The sequence below is a fragment of the Erinaceus europaeus genome, chromosome 17, assembly GCF_950295315.1.
Source record: "Erinaceus europaeus chromosome 17, mEriEur2.1, whole genome shotgun sequence".
Taxonomy (NCBI): Eukaryota; Metazoa; Chordata; class Mammalia; order Eulipotyphla; family Erinaceidae; genus Erinaceus; species Erinaceus europaeus.
The window spans coordinates 16324105-16337199 of NC_080178.1; the positions used below are offsets into that span (position 1 = coordinate 16324105).

The 13095-nt window shown below is 47.1% G+C and overlaps 1 long non-coding RNA gene across 2 annotated transcripts; it reads left to right on the forward strand.

Moving 5' to 3' along the window:
* Positions 1–1836: 1836 nt before the first annotated feature.
* On the forward strand, positions 1837–9241 carry LOC132534039 (uncharacterized). 2 transcript variants are annotated; one of them, XR_009545753.1, is made up of 4 exons: positions 1837–1963; positions 6522–6566; positions 7686–8515; positions 8740–9241. It is a non-coding gene; the product is annotated as an uncharacterized LOC132534039 (long non-coding RNA). The 2 variants fall into 2 exon arrangements; XR_009545752.1 differs by lacking the exon at positions 6522–6566.
* Positions 9242–13095: the final 3854 nt, after the last annotated feature.

Sequence of the window (13095 nt, forward strand, 5' to 3'; positions counted from 1 at the left end):
TAGCAGTACTCCGGTAAGAAAAAAAAAAAGTCTTCATTTTGATCTTCTCCATAATAAATGATATGTTTAAAACAAACACACAGACAAGTATATTTAACTAATGTCTTGAAAGGGAGAGAAGAGGCACCATTCTGGCCATATACAATACTGGGCCTTGGGTTTGCAAAGCATGTGCCTTACCCATGAGCCACCTGCCACAGATCTGCTACTAGCCTTGTCCAATCAGCAGAGGGCTCTGGTGAGCCTCAGTTTCCTTGTCTGTTGAGCAGAGCAATCACTATCATCTTGCACTGAAACCGCAGCCACGTTTTGACAGTCTAATGGCACACAGCACAGCAGGCTCTTTTGCAAAAATAAATAAATAAATAAAATCCCCTTGAATACTTTTGAAGGAATGTCGCAGCTCATGAGATTTTGTGGAGTGCCTGTCCTGTGCCTGGCGCTCGGCATGCTCCCGCTGTTAGTGGTGGTGCTTCGGGGACATTACAATTACAAGCGTGTTTTCTTCCAGATGTTGCTGCCACAGGCTCAAGGTGCTCTTTTAACTGGGACATGAGACTTTCTCAAAATAGACAGGAACTCTAGAAACATGACATTGTGCCTGATTCATCACTTCAACTTGCCGCTGACTCATTCTCTCCTTGATCTTCTTCACCAGGAACTTTAATTACATCATTTACTTATTGTTTTTCTCTCCACGTGACTGATTCTCTCCTGACAACCCTTCTTTATCATTTCAGCGATTGGGGTGTTTCCCCTCCGGAGTTTGGGTCAACCTCTTGGAGTCTAGAAATGAGAGCTGAGATTTTCATAAACTTCTCTGCATGTGTAGAAGTGTTTCTTTAAATTTTTTTTAATGTTTATTTGTTGGATAGAGACAGACAGAGGGGGAAGAGAGGAGACAGAGAGACACTTGCAGTCTTGTTTCACCACTTGCAAAGCTTTCCCCTTGCAGGTGGGGACCGGGGCTCGAACCGGGGTCCTTGTGCATTGTAACATGTGCGCTCAACCAGCTGCACCACCACCTGGCCCCTTAGAGGTGTTTCTTTAAAAGGTAGTTCAAGTGTCCAAGCTTCCCCAGCCCCCATGACTTTGCCTGTGCACTTGGAATACACTAGCAGAAAGAAAATTTTTTGATTTTTCTAGTATTTCACAGAGATTGCCTAATTGGATGCTCTCAGCCACCCTCAGAATGGACATGGGATTTATTTGTGAGAACAGTGCTCAGCTCTGGCTTATGGTGTTCTGAGGACTTACCTGGGATCTCAGAGCCTGAGACAGTAGAATCATTTTTGCATAAACACTATGCTGTCTCCCTAACCCACTGTCAGAACAGAAATAATCTGGCTATGAAAGTGTAGGAAGAGAAAGTCATGATGTGCCAAAGGTCCATGTGCTAAGACTGATTTCAGAAGTTCCTTCCCTGTATCTGCACCCACACCTTTGGTCAAGTCACCTGCAATGTCGTTTTCAGGGCTCGACAACGTAACTTATATTCTGGCCAATGGGCTCATGGTTGTGAGTAGAAGTCTGAAAAGGACTTGTGCAATCAGTTGGGTTTGTCCTCTCTCTCATGCCTCTGCCATTGCCACAATGACGTGCCTAGGTTGGCTGAGTGGAGGGGATGAATACAAGTGGAGCAAGCTGAGTCACTCTAACCCTCCCAGCTGAGGTCAGCACAGATCACTCAAAGGTCAACCAAAGCTTAGGCATGTCAGTGAGTCAGGTCTGACTGGTCAACCACCCTGGAATGCAGGGGGGTGGGGGGGGAGAGAAGTGCTCATTATTAAGTGCTCCTGAGGCATTGAGGTTGCTTCACTGAATCAACATGCAATCAATGACTGACAGAATCAGTGCACAGGAAAAAGCAGGTCTTGGAATCTGACAGGTGTAACTTTGAATTTCAGCTCAGCTCTCTGGGAGTGAGTTCCTTTTGGAGTTGCCGTGTCCTTCTTACTAAGAGGTAAGAACATTTTCCTTTGTAGGGTTACCAGTAAGATTAAAACACAAGGCCAAGTAAAAATAGTCCTTGAGACACAGAAAGGATCACAAAGGATATCCAGACAGCACTGGCTTCTCACAGCTCTGCTCCAGAAACAATCCGGGGCTATGGGGTCAAAGGACTGTCCTAATGTGAAACCAGTACCTTTACTTCACCTCAACTGGCAAAAACAAAGGCCTGCATGACTTGGTTCTAGCCTTACAATGAATTGCAGCTCTCCTGGTTATTCCATTATAACATACTGAACAGACTGCATCTTAATAAAATGTATATGGCTTAAATTAGAAGAAGAAGGGGGCTGAAAATAGGTCAAATCCAAGGTTTTCCTTTGGGCCTGTAGTTTAGCCAAACAGACTGCAGTGAGTGGGGAGGGGAAGGGTGTTGCTTTGGCCCCGTGTGCGGGTTTGGTTCAGATCCAGGTTTTCTGAGCGCGGTGGGGTGTGGTGGCCGGCCTGCTAAGGCTTGCTCTGAGACTGTCATCTGCCCTCCTGCGTGTGCACTCATTTTTGACGACAGATCATTCAGGAAATGCGAGTATTTCCCTAGGAGGCTTTGCTTTGTCACTCGGTCTTCTTTTTTGGGGCCTTTTCCCTTCCTTTGAAGCCATTGTTTTCTTGACATGACAAATGTACTCAGATAAGCTCCTGGCTAATTATCTCAAAGGGGAAGGAAAAATAAAACCAACCCCAGGTGAGAAAACAGAGCAATTAACTCTATATTCCAAGAAGGCAAAGCATGCTTCTTGAAAATTAAAAAAAAAGTATTCATAGACACTTTAAGAATTTTTTCTTCCTGAACAGAATTAGCTTGGGGTGCTTTCTATAAAGCCCAGTTCCTTTCATCCCTCCCTCTCTGCTGCTGTCCCAGATAGCTCACTTCTCTTTATCTTCTTTGATGGTAGCATGAGGTGACAATAGTTAAATGTACCAAGCTCTGCCTCTAACTCAATACATGACCTTTGATAAATCATAGGGCATTGATGAGCCCCAGTTCCTCACCAGTAAAATGATCTTTCTATAAGATTGTGGGCAATTTTCTTTAGATTCAAAACTAACAATTTATTATAATCTTTTAATTTTTTTTTTTTGCCACTAGGGTTATCACTAGTACTTGATTCCTGTACAACTTTACCATTCCCTAAAGCCAATTTCTTCTTTTTGTTTTTGTTTTAATGGAGGGGGAGAGATAGGAGACACCTGCAGCACTGTTCCATTGATCATGAAGCTTCTCCCTTGCAAGTGGGGATCGAGGTCTTTTTTATTTTTTATTTTATTTATTTATTTCCTTTTGCTGCCCTTGTTGTTTTATTGTTGTAGTTATTATTATTGATGTTGTTATTGATGTCGTCATTGTTGGATAAGACAGAGAGAAATGGAGAGAGAAGGGGAATACAGAGAGGGGGAGAGAAAGACAGACACCTGCAGACCTGTTTCACCGCCTGTGAAGCAATTCCCCTGCAGGTGGGGAGCCGGGAGCTCGAACCAGGATCCTTCAGCTGGTCCTTGTGCTTTGTGCCACCTGTGCTTAACCTGCTGGCTACCTCCCGACTCCCATGGGATTGAGGTCTTTGTACATGGTATCATGTACAGTCTACAGGGTGTGACATGGCCTTGTCCCTATTTTCTGTTATAGTCCCATGGGTTGACTTAGCTCAGCTTGTAGGTTCATTTTTGGATCCTTCACATGGCCAGAGCTGGGGCCATCTTGATAGGACTGGATGCTCAGACTGATCCACTCTTGTGACAGATCCTTGATGCTGACAGTCAGCTGGGTTCCTGGCTGGCACTGCCAAAGGAAGTACCAAGTCATGGCCTCTCCTCTGAGTTGGGTTTTCACAGTGTGCTGTCTGGGTTTTGAGAGATGGTTACTCTAAGACAGCCAGGCAGAAGCTGTGGCTTCTTGTGGATTACATTGGAGATACCAGGATATCATTTTTGGTCCATTATTACATTACTTTTGAAGCTAGCATTTTACAATTTCAAGACCTGGATGCTTTATGTCTCTGAAACGGAGTCAGATGCTAGTTTATGAAGCTGAGCAGAAAGCCAGCTAGATCTGGGCTCAGAGAGGGCTGTGTCTCATGCTACCAACAGAAACATATGACCGGATGCCTTATCCTGCTTCCCCGGGGATGGGACTCAGGTGAGACTGTCACCTAGCAGTGCCTGCTATGTGCCCAGCTCTGGGCTCTACGTCTCACTGCCCTTCACCTGCCCTGCCTCTCTACCCTGCAGTGCAGTTCTGATGTTGGACACTTGTTAGGTGTGTGAGGGTGAGACAGAGAAGATCCAGTTCCTGCTAGATGGCAAAGAAGTTGGGGGGAGGTGGAGGGAGAAAAAGATTGTTGTGTGAGAGTTGAATGACCAATGGGTGTGTCACAATTAGAAAGTGCTACAGCCATGCATGGGACAGAGATATGGGGTGAGGGGAGGGAGTCTTTATGGAGGGACTGATCCTTGATATGAATCTTGAAAAGTGAGCAAGAACTTCCCAGAAGGGGAAGGGTATTTCAGGAGTGGCCCACAAGGCATGGTGTGGCAAGGCACAGCGACCCAGTCAGGTGAGTGCAGAGTACATGGGAAAAGTAGGGTATGTAAGCAGAGTGACGTAGGACCTTGGCAGACAGGTGATGCTGTCCCTACCTTCCTGGACAAGGACTCAGATACTCAGGAAGATAAATGAAACAGACTAAGGTGACACAGCTGCTATCCGCTTGAGTGAGAATTTGAACCCAGGACTGTCTGACTTCAGTTTTGCCCCCTTCCCATTATAGCCAGATGTCTTCCAACACCAATGTGTCTATCCCTGGATTTCCTGGCACCCTCCTTGGGTTCTCTGAGGCTCCTGGCAGATGAAGGGTGTTTTTTTCTGCACCATTTATTGTAATGACTTCAATTAAACCATCTTGTGCTGGATCAGTGAACAGCTTGAGGGAATCGGTAGGTAGGGCTGGCTACCGGGGAAGCAGACTCTCCTCCCTTCTCCCTGCCAACCCCAAGGCTGAGCTCCTGCTCCCAGACCTGAGGAGGACATGGAGAAGAAGATGGGGGCCAGCGGGCAGGCAGTGGGTCAGTAAGAGACAAGGAAGCCTGTGCCTCCTACTTCCCAGACACGGAGGTATGCTGTCTTGCCTGGCAGTGCCCGCTGCACCCTGGCCCTACTGCCATCCTCTGGCAAGTCTGGCTGTGCAGCTGAAGCTCCAGGATGAGGGCTCTGTGCCTTTGTGACCAGCCTTAGTGTAGTGAGCCTTGACTCCCGGGGGAAACACCCATGGTATTGTGCTAACTGGCTACTCAATCTTGACTGAGCTGCCTTTCCTCTTGGGCTTCTGAAAGAAAACTGTGGGGTGGAAACTGAGATTCTCTGAGCTTTTATTCCCTGTTTGTCCCCTCTGATATAGGGTCTCTCCTATTCTGCTCTGTGGTCTGTCTCAGGAGGCAGTGGGTGCCCTGGACATGGGCTCCAGTTTGGTTTGGCAGGTGGGAGGAGAGAGACTGCAGGGGGTGTGGCAGTCCCACTGCTTGGCTTCAGCTCCCATAGGTAGCCCCCCCCACACTCACACACTTTCTGCCCCGGGCCCTCAAGGCCTGTGCTGGCCCCCAGCTATTTGTAGTCTTGGGGATTTTAAGCACCCTTTTAGTCAAGCTCATCTCACAGTAAACAGCTGCTCCCCATAAAAGGTCTTTGGAATGGGAGTCGGGCTGTAGCGCAGTGGGTTAAGCTCAGGTGGTGCAAAATGCAAGGACCGGCATAAAGATCCCGGTTCGAGCCCTGGCTCTCTACCTGCAGGGGAGTTGCCTCACAAGTGGTGAAGCAGGTCTGCCAGTGTCTATCTTTCTCTCCCCCTCTGTCTTTCCCCTCCTCTCTCCATTTCTGCTATTACACTTAACCTGAGCCTTCACTCAGCGGGGTAGCTGGATGTTGGAGTCTTGTCTTTCATCTTTGTAGCCCCAGCTATGAACACTCTCTGGTGTATCACTCATTTCAGTCATTCCTTGGACAAACACTTGCTAAGCACCTACTATGTGCCAAGGAAGTTTCTAGCAAAGGGGCTCAAGGACTGGTGGATTAATCATTTAGCGGCTGTCTCCAGCTCCAAACCCACTCTTCTACACTCAGCTTTGGGTTGCCAGAGCAAGGGTGAAAGAAACTGCATTTCTTCTGTCATAGGACTTCCTGTTTTTGCCAGACAAGAGGGAGACTGGGAGTTGGGGGGAGGCAGGGACAACTTTTTTCTCCCCTTCCCTTCCCTTCCCTCCCCTTCCCTTCCCTTCCCTTCCCTTCCCTTCCCTTCCCTTCCCTTCCCTTCCCTTCCCCTCCCTTCCTTCCTCCTTCCCTTCCTTTCTTCCTCCCTTCATCTTTCTCTCCTTCCTCCCTCTCTCCCTTCCTACCTTCCTTTCCCCTCCCTCCCCTTCCTTCCTTCCTTCCTTCCTTCCTTCCTTCCTTCTTTCCTTCCTTCCTTCTCTCCTTCCTTCCTTCCTGCCTTCCTTCCTTCCTTCCTACCTTCCCTTTCTTTTAGCTGGACACTGTCAAGGAGCTTCCTGCACCTCCTCAGAGCTGAGTGGTAAGTGGGGTGCCTTATCATGCATTCCTTTTCTAGTTCCTAGATTCTCACAACCCCACTGCTTCCCCTGTTCATTACTCACGTCTCACTCCTGTGCCTCTTCATTTATTTTTTTCTCTTCTTCTCCCAACTAACTCTTCCCATGGAACAATCACTGCTGAAAGGAGCAGTGTGGGTTCCCATTTCCTTTACTGAGCCCTGACTGATGCAGCAGGGAAGGTTCTGGGTCGTGAGGGCTTCAGTTCAAGCTAGAGGAGATAAAGCAACAAATCTATAAAAAGGCCAGTAACAAAAATGTCCTAGTGGAGATATAAGACCGGTTGAGGAGAGGGCCTGGGCTACTTCAGGCTGGTTTGTCAGGAAAGGTTTCACCAAGAAGGTGACCTTTAAGCAAAGAAAGAAATGTTAGCTGTCCACCCATGCAAAAATCTGGGGGAGAATGTTCCAGGGGAAGGCACATGCTGTCCACAGGCCTCCTGCCGGGAGCAGCTCACTGCACTCAGACTGCAGGGGACACAAGAATGGAGTGAGGGAGCTGCAGAGGGCAAGGAGAAGTAGGGCTAGGTTGTATAGGCCTCTTCAGTGGTGGGAAAGATATATATTTTTTCAGCCAGAATTTTTGTTGAGATTGCCTGCCTGTATGATTTCAAGGCTTCCAGTGGATCTCTCTCTCTCTCTCTCTCTCTCTCCCTCTTCCTTCCTTCCTTTCTCTTTCTTCCTTCCTTTCTTCTTTCTCCTTCTCCTCCTTTTTTGATAGGCGAGAGACAAAAAGAGAGGAGAGACACTATAGCATCATTCCAACACTCAGGAAGCTTCCCCTCTGCCTGGTGCTTTCAAGTGGTGGCCAGGGGCTTGAACCCGGATTCTCATTCTCATGCATGGTAAAGTGTGTACTCTACTAACCCTGGGATAGATTTTAAAACAAGTTATAAGGGGCTGGAAGGAATCTATGCACAGGAGATAATGCTAGTGCTGTGATGTCTCTCCTCTGTCTATCTGAATGAAGAAAATGTGAGAGCAGTGAAAACTGCACTGAGGGAAAAAAAAAAGATAAGGAAGGAGGGAAGGAAAAACCCAAGTGTACTGGAAAACCTTTTTTCTTTTCCTTTTTCAACACAGGAAGTAGCAAGCTCCCTTGCATTTCAAAATGATTTCTCCGGCTGCTGAAGGGAGGACTGCAAGTTGTAAGAGTAAAAGCTCCGGGGTCAGTGCATTACCACAGCTGTTTATACAACAGGCTTTTAAACCCGAGGTTCAAAGGTCCCAGGCTCAATCCCCAGCATCGTCAGAAGCCAGAGCTGAGGAGTGTTCTGGTGAAACAACACAAAACAATCCCACGGGAGCCCTGTTCTTCTCAGAGCAGAAAACGGGAACCTTCTGAGGACAAGGGGACGTAGACCTTAAGGGTCAAGGAGACTCAGAGAGGTCGACTGGGAACACGAGGAAGACTAGAAAAGAAACAAGGCTCCCTGGGGGATTGTCAGATGGTAGCATGAGGAAGCAAGCCCTAAAGGTTAGAGGCACCCAGCTGAGCACACATATTACCTAGTGGAAGGACCTGAGTTCAAGTCTCTGGTCCTCACCTGCAAGGGAGGAAAGCTTCATGAGTGGCGAAGCAATTCTGCAGGTCTCTCCCCTCCCATCTTCCCCACCACCCTCAATACCTCGGTCCTATTAAAAAACATCGGAAAAATAAAAAGGCCTAAAGGTACTTTTCCTTTCCTTAACAATCTGTTTGACTATCTTTCCAAACACCTCTTCACTGTAACAGTTCCCTAGGGCCACCAAGGAGCATGCCTTTATTTTGTCCCAAAGAGATCATAATGTGAATGACGCCCCCTGGAGCTGGGCAGAGGCTCTGCTTCTCTCCACTTCCACAGACACCGCTTAGTCCTGCACCTTCCTACCTCTCAGGAAGACCCTGGCCTGGAGGTACCAGTGGGTTTGCTGTAAGCAGGCGGGAGGGGCGAGCCGGCTAGAAGCAAAAGGCCTCTTTATGAGATGGGGGTAAGAGAAGTGTGATCAGGCAGGAGGCCTTTGGCTTCTCTCAAGTATCCTTCCTCCTGTGAAAAACATGCGGGCATTTGGAGGGTTGGGAAGGAGCGGATGGATGGGCGTGGGTGTACTGCTCAGGAGATTCTAGCTAATGGCACTTTTCTCTCCATCTTGGGAGAAAGACAAGGATGCATGGCTCCGGATGAAGCGGCTCAGGGTTGCCAAGCCCCACAGCCCGACTTGCCCGAGTTCTGGCTGGCCCCAGGACCTCAGACCCCTCAGACCCCGCTATTCCACCCCCTAAACCAGGGCCACGCTCTGATTGGCTGCCTCCGCCAGCCTCAGTTTATCCCTCTTGCCCATTGGCCGGCTTCTCCTGTCTGCCCACAGGCCGCACACTCACCTGGGACTGGCCGGCTTCCTAGAGGCCCCGCTGGGTTGCCTCGTGCCGCCACCAGATCCTTCCTCATTAAACAAATGAATCACAATCCTAATTAATTTGAGCAACAGAATTTATGTAACTATTCCCAGCAGGATGTCTGCTCTCTGTCGGTAGTGAGATTAATTTTCCTCTCTGGGAAATTCCAGCCACACTGGTCAATAAACCTTAATGATGACTGAAATCTTCCATCTGCCTTTGCTGGGGCAGGTAACCCCTGCTCATCAGAAGCGTGGCTGGCTTGCTACAACCCTCCCCCCCCAACACTGGAAGGAGGAGGGCAAGAGGCTCCCAGCTTAAATGGGCCCTGAGCCAATGCAGAACACACAGTAGGTGCTCAGTTAAGGCCAGGGACTGCCCATTCCAGGCATGTTCAGATTCTCACTTAAAAGGCTGCCAGCAGATGTTCAGTTTCTATTTATGGGATGAATGAATGAGGCTGTATATTGCTCAGAGACCCACAAAATGGTCTCAAGCTTGTGAATGGTCTCCAAACCCTTCTGGCTCTTTCTATTCTCTCCGCCCACTCCTTCCCATGACCATACCTCAAGCTCAGTCTTTTGACGATTGTCATCTCTCTGGTCTCAGAGACTTGGCCGTTGATGTTTCCTGCCCTTGAACTGTCCTCAGCTCTCTCTCTCTCTCTCCAAAATAGGCCCCATGCCAGCTGCATGGAAGGGAAGGGTAGCCAAGTGGAAAGTATTCTGGAATAAGTTCTAATTCTGGTCTTGCCACTTACTTGCTGTACTCACCTCTCTGTTCCTAACCTTTCCTATGGAAACCACTTGGGGCTTCTTTGGGAGATGAAATAAGAAAACAAAATGGCATGGTGCTTGGCTCATTTAATTGGTGACAGGCATTGTTCCTGGCAATGGGGACACAGTGGTGTTCAAGATAAGATCCCTGTTCTCAAAGAATTCAATTTCTAGGAGACAATGAAAAAACAAATAGTTAATTGCAGTGAAGGATGCATGCTTAGAGAAAGTCAGGTGGAAAAAGATGTTTTGGGAAATGACTATAGGGAGAAACTCTGAGGACACCTGGAGTTGAACCCCCAATGATAAGAGGAGACAAATGACAGAAAGATCTGGGGGGATGGCGTTCCAGAAAATGCAATGCCAAGCCCCATGGTGCCAGTGAGCTTTGCATGACTAATGGGGCTTAAGTTCTGCAGGAGTGAATGAGGTGCAGGCACCCACTAGGGGGTATTACCAGGGCATGGGCCCACCTCTGCACCTCCAAATATGGAATGGTTGTCATCACAATACAGAGAAGATGAGAGAGAGAGTGTGTGTGTACACACAACTGTGATTGGTAGAACACAGCCTTGTTCTCTTTGACATGTAGATCAGCATCTTCCTAACAGTCTGTGGGTCTGTGGGACCCCAGCTGCTCCTAGAGTCTCCTACTGGGAGGCCCAGCTTGTCCACTGACCCAAGCTGTAACATAAGGGATCACCAGTCCTAACAGCTCTCTCTGTGGGTCAACTTCAAATCCATCTTCATTTACAACAGGGAAGGACCACTAGCTTTTATATTTTGAGATTTTTCTTTTGGCTTCTGATTGTAATTCATATTCATAGAAGACAAAAGTTATACAGCAAAATAAAAAATCAGGGTTGTAATTCCAACCTCTTCTGGAGCTTCTTGTGTTTATCTTTAGAGGATTATGAACATACTGTAATACAGTTTTGGAAAATCTCTTTTCCTCCATGTAATGGTCTTTGGATTTTTATTATTTATTTTGAGAAACAGCAGTTAGAGCACAGCTCCATCATTTTATGTAGTACTCTTAAATGTATTTTAAAAAAATATTTATTTTATTTATTTATTCCCTTTTGTTGCCCTTGTTTTATTGTTGCAGCCATTATTGTTGATGTTGTTGTTGGATAGGACAGAGAGAAATGGAGAGAGGAGGGGAAGACAGAGAGGAGGAGAGAAAGATAGACACCTGCAGACCTGCTTCACTGCCTGTGAAGCGACTCCCCTGCAGGTGGGGAGCCGGGGTTCGAACCGGGATCCTTATGCCGGTCCTTGGGCTTTGCGCCACCTGCGCTTAACCTGCTGCGCTACAGCCCGACTCCCTCTTAAATGTATTTTTAAAAATGTGATTCTGGGGAGTTAACCCAGGGTGTCTCATGCATGGATGATACTGTTGAGATGTCTCCCCAACCTACTTTTTAAAAATTCTGTATTTGAGAGATGAGACCAAAGTACCTCTTTATTACTCATGAAGTCCCATGATGCTCCCATGTGGTGCTGAGGGGGGAACCCAGGACTCCATACACGATAAGGCAGGAATTTTGACCTCTGCGCCATCTCCTGGGGGTCCTCAGGTGCATTTTTAATAACTGCTCATAGGAATAACCTAGATATAATTAAACTACTACTGGAAACACAAGGAGTCTTCTTACCTCTCTCTTTGTTGCATCATGCTCTTTGAGAGTAGGAGAAATGCAATTCCTCACCACCAACACCCCTACTCCAGACTTGCATGTCCTGTGCCCAGGGAAAGCATTTTCTTAGTTGGAGGAAAACCCTTAAACACTGATCTGTGAATGGGCAGCATGGCCTGTGATGGTTCTCTACTGAGAAATAGGCACCCAGCTAAGCACACATAGTACTGAATGCAAGGACTTGAGTTTAAGCCCTTGTTCCTCACTTGCAGTGGGGATACTTTGCAAGCAGTGAAGCAGGTCTGCAGGTGTCTATCTGCAGTGCGTCAATAAATGGAGCAAACAAGTAGAAAGACTGAAAAAGATACCATAAAATACCTAACTAGTTTCTACTTAGACCTAGATACCCTCCTCACCCACTTGCTATTTTTACTTCCCTCAGTCACTCCAAAGCTATCCCTGTCAGACAAAGTGAGGACTACAAAGGCTGAATAAGGGCAAGAGATCGGCACACTTTAATGATAACTTCTTTAGTCACCACCAGGCCACCTCATCACCTAGGGCTTGTCAGGGAGTCCTGGAATTCCCGCATAGGCATGATGGGCCTAGACCTCTAACAGATCCCTCTTGCCACTGTCACTGGTCATCACCATCAGGAACAACATAATGAACCCCTTTGTGGGACCCTGTAAGACTGTGCCCTCAGTGTGGATCAACAATGGTAGGGAATGTTCCATTCTCTGAAGGGAAGCTGGCTCAACATACTCTATCACCTGAGGATGATGGGTTGTGAAATTAGTGTAGCCTGGAATGTTCCTAGCCGTGACCACAGAATGCAAGCTCAGACCTATAGGGATGCAGAAGTTACACAGGCTCCTGTGCTGAATATGGGCCCCAGATCAAATTGATGGGGTTTATAGTTAACAATATTTATATACTTTCCCCATACTTGGGAGCTACACTATGCCCTGATCCAGCTTTCTAGTCATTTTTCCAACTATGGTACCATCTTCCCAGACAAGGGTCCACCTGCATATTAGATGTTATGTTCAGGCAAAAACTAATAAAGTCATGGGCCCCTTGGAATATACCTAAAATAGACCTACGAGCTTGTTCCAGATAGAGACCCCAAATCTTCATCTGCAATATTCCTACCTTTAGGTTCGTGATTAGTCAACAATTTGTTCTGCTTTATCTTAAATTCTTTTTGCTTAAACTCTGTTCTGCTCTTATCTTAAACAATTTGTTCTGCTTTATCTTTTAACTCTTTTTCAGCCACTAGATTCCAGATGCTACCATGATGCCAACCTGACTTCCCAGGGCAAACCACCCCACCAATGTGTCCTACAGCCCTTCCTTCACAGAGCCCTGCATCACTAGGGAAAGAGAGAGACAGGCTGGGAATATGGATTGACCTGCCAAAGTCCATGTTCAGCAGGGAAGCAGTTACAGAAGCCAGACCTTCCACTTTCTGCACCCCATAGTGATTCTGGGTCCATACTCCCAGAGAGATAAAGAATAGGAAGGGAGGGGATGGATATGGATTTCTGGTGGTGGGAACTGTGTGGGATTGTACCCCTCTTATACTATAGTCTTATCAATATCTCCATTTTATAAATAAAAATTAAAAGAGAGAAAAGGAAGGTATAATCTAATGTCACATCTTGAAGCAAATACACAAAATGTTCTAGAAACAAGAA